The following is a 9,397-nucleotide window of genomic DNA, read 5'->3' as shown; positions in this document are numbered from 1 at the left end:
CCTGGGGTTCCTTCCGGGCTTCGGGTCGGTCTTAGCCCAGTTCGAAACACAAAGAAAAGAAAAAAAGAAATGAAATGAAGGAGAGAAAGAACAAAAAAAAAAAAAAAGAGAAGAAGAACATCGTTCACCCCTCGTCAGTGATCAGGGGCGGAGCTAGGAATTTTTTACGAGGGGGTCAAAATTTATGGATGGGCGATACATAGGGCCAATCACCGTGTGAAAAGTGAGAGGAGGGAACAAACTTACATATAAAAATGTATCAAATGTGCAAATTTCTGGTCCATAGGGGGGGCATGGCTCCCCTGGGTCCCCCCCCTAGCTCCACCCCTACCGGTAACCATTCGGATTTCTCTGAGATCTCATATTTGAGATCGTGAGATCTAAGATCTCTGCAATCTTGGTGGTCTCAGATCTGAGATCATTCTTGTCTTGGTCTCTCCCCATCTTTCGATCTGCTCTGCATCTTATTAAAACGTGAATCGTTATCTGAATTGAACGACTTAACCAAGTCAACGATTTTTTGCCTAAAAATGGTTAAGGGTTAAACAGAACCAGTTGCCTAGAAGGTTCCTTCTCCCTTGGATATTTTGCAAAAACCATTTGATGATGATTTGATGTCGAGAAGCAATTCAGAGCCACTCTTTGTATCAACAGGTTGCTTTCCATGGAAAAAGCAGGGAATTAATGGCTCCACTTGGGACGTCGTCTTCCCAAATGGGGATCCCCAAGATAACGAAAAGACAGTGCCATAGCATCTGTCCTAGATTTGGGATGGGCTTTGGTACCAAACAGGAATTAACATATTACAGTAGAACAAAACAGACTAATTTTGGGTTTTGGATTTGGTCCCTAGCGCCTAGACTCCTGACCCGCCCTTTACCGACTTAATAAATTACAAAGACCCCCCCTCCCCCGTATTATAGGATCTGTAATAAAGTACTTTGTTTTGCGACAAAACCCCCTGTACTATAACCATGAGAGACAAAGACCCCCCTTTTCCGTTAATTCGACAAATAGAAAATATTATTTGACGAAAATACCCTTCACAAGTCGAATTGAAGTAACATTTTCAATTTGGCGGAAATAGACACCCACTCATAATCAGACGGCTTTGCTTCATGTGGACCATCTTTTTCATCTCTATCTCCAAGAACTTTTGAGTTCAAAAGTAGGAATCTTTGAAGGAATGCGGTGTACAACTCCAACTCGGACATGGATTATCCGAGTATGGATTGGACACATCTTGCTTCTTGTCTTGGTCCCACCATGAACGAACAACTACATAGGAACGAACACCCACGACTCGAGAAGCATGTTCCCTCTCTAGAGACACCATCGAACGGTGTATAGGAAGTTTCGGGTGGGCTCAGCTCCTGCAAGCCATCGCCTAGCAGACCTTCATCAGCGTCTTCACCGACGCCGAGCTCACCTGGCAGTGCTCTCGCCAAGACGACCCCTCCTGCAACTCTACCGCCAACCTCTGCTTACTTCCCAAGGATGCATGGACCAGGGATAAGCCGTCACGGACATCCGTCCTATCGGAATGGAACTTCACCTGCGCCGGCCTCATCTCGGTCGCAAGAACATGCTCGTCCTCTCATTTCCAATGATGTCTGTAACTTCTACTTAAATGGCCTTTTCTCCCAATCTTTGGGTCTACGTCGCCTTGAGATTCGTTAGCGGGTTCGGCCGCGCTACGATCGGAAATTGTGCGCTCGTCCTATCGACGGAAATCGTCGGAAGACGATGACGAGGCAAGGTGGGTATCATCGGATTCTTCTTATTCATATTCGTTTTCTTGTGGTTACCGGCCATGGCTTACATCAACCGAGAGTCTTCATGGCGGACCGTTTATCTCTGGATGTCCGTGCCAGCCATCTTGTTATGGACGCGCGCAATCATAGGCGGCAGCACGCACCGCCCGACAGCAGTACTTAGGAGACGCATGCACTGTCATCCGGCAGCAGCACTAGAGAGGGGCCCACACGACAGCTCAGTAGGGTGGGCCCACCCTTATCTTGCCACAACAGCTCTACTCGCCAATTCGCCGCCAGCTGCCTGATCCCTCCTCCCTTATCCTTATCTTATCTTATCTTCTTAGTAAGAGTTCTGTTTACCACTAGAAGTAGGAGTTGTGTTATCATTAGAAGTAGGTAATTTATTTAGAAGTAGAAGTTTGAGTTTGAGTTGGATTACCCTAGCCTAGCCGAATCCAACAAGGAATTCCCTTTTGTAATCTCCTATTTAAGGAGCGATGAATTGAAATAAAGGCATTCAATTTTTCGTTGAAGAAAGGTGTAAGGAGAGTTCGGGTGATCTCTTGGACAAATCACCCACTCGGTTGCCACAATAGGGTCTGTACGCAAGGGGAAGGGCAAGGGAAAGCAGGAGTCTCTTCCGGTGGACCGACCCGTGACGAGATCCTACGCCCGGGCCTATAACATTCTGGTATTAGAGCCTACCGTCATGGGGGAACAGGAGCCGCTGTCTTCCAGGGTCCACGAACTGGAACACAAACTTGCAGAGACCGGCATGGAGGTTCGTGAGGTCAAGGACGGTGTCCGGGAGATTCGGCGCTTGCTGGAGACGTTCTTATCCAATAAAGAAAGAAACTCAGAAGGAACCGCCACCAACAACAGCCGCAGGCCGGACTGGGCAGAAGCGTCCGGCGAACATCAAATCGCTGCCCCGACTACAGTTGTTATCCCCAAATACAATCGGCTAGAATTTCTGTCTTACAACGGCACTGGAGACCCACTGGGATGGTTGTATCGCTGCGAGCAGTTCTTCTGCAACCAGCACACCAATAACAAAGACAAGGTCAGTCTGGCCGCCTTCCACCTCATAGAAGAGGCACAACTCTGGTTCTACCGTCTAGAATAGGAAGAACCCGGGCTTAGCTGGGAACAATTTAAATCCTATTGCCTCCTCCGATTTGGACCTCCGCTAACAAGTAATCCGCCGGGCGAATTAATCAACCTCAAACAAACCGGAACTGTGGCGGATTATCAATGCTAGTTCCAAACCCTTCTTGCCAGAGCAGCCTCGGTACGCCCAGACCAGCAAGTCGACATGTTTACAGCAGGGTTAGTGGAACCCCTCAGAGTGGACGTCGAGATGCAACACCCTCCTAATCTAGTCACAGCTATGAACCTCGCACGTGCCTTCGAAAGGAAAATGCAGCTCTCCCACGGGAACCTCAGTATAGGACGGCCGGCATCATCATGGACAACTTCGAAGACAACAGGAGTGACACCCTCTTCGATCACCAGCAGAGAACAAAGGCTCCCTACGTGTAACCCCTCCAGATCAGCATCAAGCATAGGAAGTAGCAGGACTGCACCCCCCATTAGGCGGCTGACCCGAGCCGAGATGGCAGAACGGCGCGCAAGGGGGCAGTGCTTCAACTGCGATGATCTATACTCCGTCGGGCACAAGAGCAAGAAGTTGTTCTGTCTTCTGGTAGAGGAACCCGAAGAGGACGAGGACGAACCTGCAACATCAGAACCAGAGATCTCCCTCCACGCCATCACGGGGATCAAAACTTCCCAAACCATGCAACTGAGGACGCTGATAGCAGGACAGCCAGTCCGTATTCTAGTAGACTCCGGAAGCACTCACAACTTCGTCAGTGAACAAGCTGCCCGCCAATTAAAATTACCCATAGAAATCAGACCACAGTTACAGGTAGCCGTGGACAATGGGGAAAGAGTTCACAGCCCCGGTATCTGCAAGGACACCGAAATTCAGGTCGGATCAGAGTCCTTCCGCACTGATTTATTCATACTCTCCTTGGACGAATTTGACATCGTCCTAGGGGTCAAGTGGCTGATCACGTTAGGGCCCATCCTTTGGGATTTCAGCGCCCTGACAATGACTTTCCACCTAGATGGGAAACTGGTTACGTGGCAGGGAACCAGAGTAAGAACAAAGGCGCAACTGCATACACTCTAGGGTGAAGTCTCACACGCAACGGATATGGAAAGGCTCCTTACGGATTTCTCTACAGTATTCAAGGAGCCCAAGGGGCTTCCCCCTTCCAAACCTGCAACCACCGAATCCCTCTGATATCTGGATCAAATCCCATTGTTGTCTGGCCCTACCGCTACCCACATCGGCAGAAAGATGAAATAGAGAGGCAGTGCGCAGACATGTTACAACAAGGGATCATCCGCCCTAGCCGCTCCCCCTTCTCCTCTCCAGTTCTTTTGGTACCCAAGCAAGACGGGACTTGGAGATTCTGTGTAGACTACAGGGAGCTTAACAGCCGGACGGTCAAGGATAAATTTCCTATCCCCGTCGTAGAAGAGTTGTTGGATGAGCTCCATGGCGTGTAGTATTTCTCCAAGCTAGACCTCCGATCAGGGTACTTCTAGGTCCAAATGACTCCAGAAGATATAGAGAAAACGGCCTTCCGAACACACCATGGCCACTTCGAATTCCTGGTCATGCCTTTCAGTCTTAGCAACGCTCCCTCCACGTTCTAGGCCCTGATGAACGAGGTGTTTCACTCCCATCTCCGCAGATTTGTCTTGGTATTCTTCGACGACATCCTAGTCTATAGCAAATCGTGGGTAGAGCACGTGCAACATCTGCGGATCGTTCATGAACTCTTGCAACAACGTCAACTCTTCCTCAAACGATCAAAATGCTCCTTTGGGGAACGCATGGTCCTTTACTTAGGACATGTGATCAGCGGCCAAGGGGTCACTGTGGATGACTCCAAGATTCAGGCCATCAAGGAATGACCTAGACCGTAATCCGCCAAGGCTCTCTGCGGTTTCCTAGGGCTGACAGGCTACTACCGCAAGTTCGTTCACAATTATGGACTGCTGGCGGCTCCACTAACAAATCTGCTCAAGAAAAATGCCTTCCTCTGGGACAGTACAGCTGATGCAGCCTTTGTAAAATTAAGAGAAGCCCTCTCCTCCACACCAGTTCTACAATTGCCAAACTTTGATCTTGAGTTCAGAGTGGAGTGCGATGCATCCGACACCGGCATAGGCGTCATACTACAGCAGCAAGGGCACCCCATCGCTTTCTTCAGCCGCAAGTTGGCCGACCGCCACCTTAAGTTGCCCGCCTACGAACGAGAGCTTATTGGACTAGCTAAGGCAGTGCAGCATTGGAGGCCGTACTTGTGGGGGAGAACCATCATAGTCAAGATGGACCACTATAGCCTCAAGTATCTACTGGAACAACGGCTCACCACCTCGCTGCAACAGCATTGGGTCAGTAAACTTCTTGGGTTCGACTTCCGGGTAGACTACAAGGCAGGGGCCTTGAACCGTGCCGCTGATGCCTTGTCCCGCCAAGAAAAAGATATGCTCCTCCATGCAATTTCGTAGCCCCGAGCCTCCCTGCTGGAAGACATTCGGAACGAACTGCTACAATCACCCGAATGGAACGATCTGATCAAGAGAATACAAGCTGGAACGACCAACCCAAATTGGTTCGTGCACGACGGTTTGGCCCTATACAAGGGACGAATTTATCTCCCGACCGACTGCCCCTTAATTCCCTCCGTTCTCTCCAGCATACACAACGCCACACATGAGGGTATCCAGAAAACACTGCACCGTATCCATGCGGATTTCCACTGGCAAGGTATGAAGGCTTCGGTACGGGACTTCATCCAGAGCTGTTCGATGTGCCAGCAACAGAAGTGGGAAAACTTGCACCCAGCAGGCCTTCTCCAACCTCTTTCACTCCCCACTCAGATCTGGGCAGATATTTCCATGGACTTCATCGAAGGCTTACCCAAGGTTGGAGGAAAATCGGTGATATTTGTGGTGGTGGACCGCTTCTCCAAGTATGCTCACTTCCTTCCCTTATCTCACCCCTACAGCGCGGTTTCAGTCGCCCACACCTTCTTCGCCCACATCTTCCGATTGCATGGGCTACCCGAATTCATTGTAAGTGACAGGGACCCGATCTTTACCAGCGCCTTCTAGAAGGAGCTCTTCCGACTGCAAGGAATAGACCTGGCCTTCTCCTCCGCTTACCATCCACAGACTGACAGCCAAACAGAGGTGGTGAACCGAACAATAGAGATGTACCTCCGCTGCTGCCTTGTGGGAGACCAGCCTAGATGTCACGTCCTACCACTCCTCCTTGGGCATGACTCCCTTTCGGGTGGTGTATGGCCGAGACCCTCGCCGTCTTTTATCTTACGAACTCGGTTCAACACGGCTGGAAGAAGTGGATCGCAGCCTCCAAGATCGCGATGCCCTCCTGGCCGAAGTCTCCTTACGCTTGCAGCAGGCACAGGCGCGCATGGAAAACACCTACGATCAGCACCACCGTGAAGTCACGTTCGAGCCGGGACAGTTTGTTTGGCTGAAACTCCAACCCTACCGGCAGCTCTCCCTCAGGCGTCGAGTCCCACCTAAGCTAGCCCCAAAATTCTACGGGCCCTTCAAGGTTCTAAGACAGATCGGGAAAGTTGCCTATCAGCTCGAGCTACCGGAGCACAGTAGAATCCATGACACCTTCCATGTGTCCCTACTGAAGCCTTTTATAGGGACTCCCCCTGATCAAATGCCTTCCCTACCCCCTCTAAAGGACGGCAGACCCATCCTCCAACCTCGAGCCCTTGTTCGGTCACGCATCAATCAAGGTACCTTCGAGGTACTAGTGGAATGGGACGGACTACCATCAGCTGAGGCCACCTAGATTCCCTGGACCGATCTTCACAACGCCTACCCAGATCTCGAGCTTGAGGACAAGCTCGTTGTCTAAGAGGGGTGTGATGTTATGGATGTGCGCAACCATAGGCAGCAGCACTTAGGAGACACACGCACCGCCATCCGGCAATAGCACTAGAGAGGAGCCCACACGACAGCTCAGCAGGGTGGGCCCACCCTTATCTTGCCACAACAGCTCTGCTCGCCAACTTGCCGCCAGCTGCCTGATCCCTCATCCCTTATCCTTATCTTATCTTATCTTCTTATTAAGAGTTTTGTTTACCACTAGAAGTAGGAGTTGTGTTACCATTAGAAGTAGGTAATTTATTTAGAAGTAGAAGTTTGAGTTTGAGTTTGAATTGGATTACCCTAGCGTAGCCGAATCCAACAAGGAATTCCCTTTTGTAATCTCCTATTTAAGCAGCGATGAGTTGAAATAAAGGCATTCAATTTTTCGTTCAAAAAAGGTGTAAGGAGAGTTCAGGTGATCTCTTGGACAAATCACCCACTCGGTTGCCACAATAGGGTCTGTACGCAAGGGGAAGGGTAAGGGAAAGCAGGAATCTCTTTCGGTGGACAGACCCATGACGAGATCCTACGCCCGGGCCCATAACACATCTTTTACTATATAATCGTCCACTTTGAAATGCGTGAATCACCGAGGTGACTCCTGGTGAAAGGACGCAAAGACGAAGCAATCAAGGCATTAAGAACCATAACCACGAGGAATCAAAGTAGCTTCAGGTTAAGCGCGAGCTTCTCCGGCATATCCATTGTATCGGAGACGTTCGCCGGTAACCTCTACTCTACTATCAAGGCATTGGTCGAGAAAGAATGGGCCTTTCTACGGTTAATGGCAATGACGACCGTCGGTTTTGGCATCGGAATGGTGTACTACGGGATGCCTTTGGGGGTCAGAAACCTGGCCTTCAGTCTCTACTTGAGCGTTCACCTTCAACGCCTTATCAGAGCTACAATCGCCATTGCTGACGTTCTTTCTTATCAGAAAAGTGAACAGGAGAAGTTGGCTGCTGGTGTTCACAACTATAAGTGGGATTTGCAGTATAATGTGCATGGTGGTGGGTGAGTCACGGCATGAATTGCAGGTGGCGGTGGAGCTGGTGAGCTTATTTAGCGTGTGCACGATGTTCAGCACGTTGCTGATATACACACTGCAGTTGCTCCCGACGAGTACGAGGAACTCGGCATTGCCGATGGTTAGGCAAGCGCTAGTGTTCGGCGGAGTGTTCAGTCCGGTGTTGGTGGCAAACATAATTAACGAGAATATAAAAACAAGATATAAGCAGACTTAATTCCCAACTGAGAGGTAGTTTAGTTATTGTGCTGACTGAATTGTTTTGGTAGTACAGACTGAAAGAGATGTTGATGTGATGTTACACTGTTCACTGTACCAACGCCTTAATACAAAAAATGGCAAATTAGAAAGACCCTTGTAGTATGGGGTCAATGACAAAATAAAGACTCCCTCTATTTGCATTCTGTCATTTAATTTAGAAAAAAATTTTGATGTGATTATTTAAAGTTTTTAAATATCCAAACTACCCTTTCTTTGATTTATGAAATCATTTTAATTTCATTATTATCTTTTCTCTGCTCCCTTTCCGGCATCAATCAGTGAGTGGGAGGTAAAAGGATCAAATTCAAATTGGATCAGGTAATGTCTGAATTTGAATCCAATTAAAAAAATTGATATTTGAATTTGATTTGATATTCGATGGATATCAAAAATTAATATTCGAATTCGAATCTTCGAATTCGATTAATTAATTATTTTAGGTATTTAATAAAAATTTTATTTATATAAAGTATAAAAATTATTTATATAATTAAATTATATAAAACATTTAAAAATTTTATATATTATATATAAGAATTAAATAATCGATTAAATTCATATATTTATCAAATCGAATAAGATCATATTCAAATTCAAATCCGATTAACTATTCGGTATGAATAGTGATGGAGCACAATCCGGTCGGTCCTAGCTGTCAACGATCTTGCCTCTGGCTGGAGCAGAAGGTACTTGAAACGGGGAAGAAAGCGAGTATTTCCGGGGAGGAACCCGGTGAGAGTGCTCTGAAGTTCAAGTCAGTATTTTCTCAAAGGCAAGATAATAAACCAGAAGACGCAAAGTTATCACATACCTCCTTCTTGGGGGAAAGAGAGCCTTTTATAACCACTTTGTGCACTCACTCCCAAGCTTCTGTCAGGTCGGGTATCATTACCTCTGCACTTCTGCCAGTTCGGGTGTCATCACCTCTACTGGGGCAGACAACCGCCACTGCTCTCTTTGTCGGAGCCGTCTCTATGACTGGAGGTGGCGGTGGCAGGTGGTCGTTGAAGTGCAGCTGTCAAGTGTCAGATCCTAAGTCAGTCAGGTGCGCCGCCTCAGGATACGGACTCCTTTGGTGTCAGGTACGGTTGTTCAGTTCGGCGGCCTGGAGCCGGAGTGCTGGAGTGGTGTGCGAGGTGAAGTCTTGAGTTCGGGTAGAGGTGTGGCCCGAACTACCCTGGGGCGGGCCAGTTCGAGTTGTTGCCCTTTGCGCTCCTCGTAAGGCTCGGGGTCAAATGGAGAGTTCGGGCTCCTTTTGGAGAGCTCAGACCGCTGGTTCCTCCTCTCGGAGCTCGTTCCTTGAGCGTACTGTCGTGCCAAGCTGTTGCTTCCGCCACGTGTTGGGTGGTCAAGA

At 48.6% G+C, this 9,397-nt stretch overlaps 1 pseudogene; it reads left to right on the top strand.

Annotated features, from left to right (window-relative positions):
- Window positions 1-964: 964 nt before the first annotated feature.
- LOC148804478 (organic cation/carnitine transporter 3 pseudogene) lies at window positions 965-7,999 on the top strand (annotated as a pseudogene).
- Window positions 8,000-9,397: the final 1,398 nt, after the last annotated feature.

The sequence above is a fragment of the Nelumbo nucifera genome, chromosome 1, assembly GCF_055504915.1.
Source record: "Nelumbo nucifera cultivar China Antique chromosome 1, China Antique-T2T, whole genome shotgun sequence".
NCBI lineage: Eukaryota > Viridiplantae > Streptophyta > Magnoliopsida > Proteales > Nelumbonaceae > Nelumbo > Nelumbo nucifera.
Note: the sequence above shows the minus strand (reverse complement) of the source record. Positions and strands in the feature narration are given on the sequence as shown.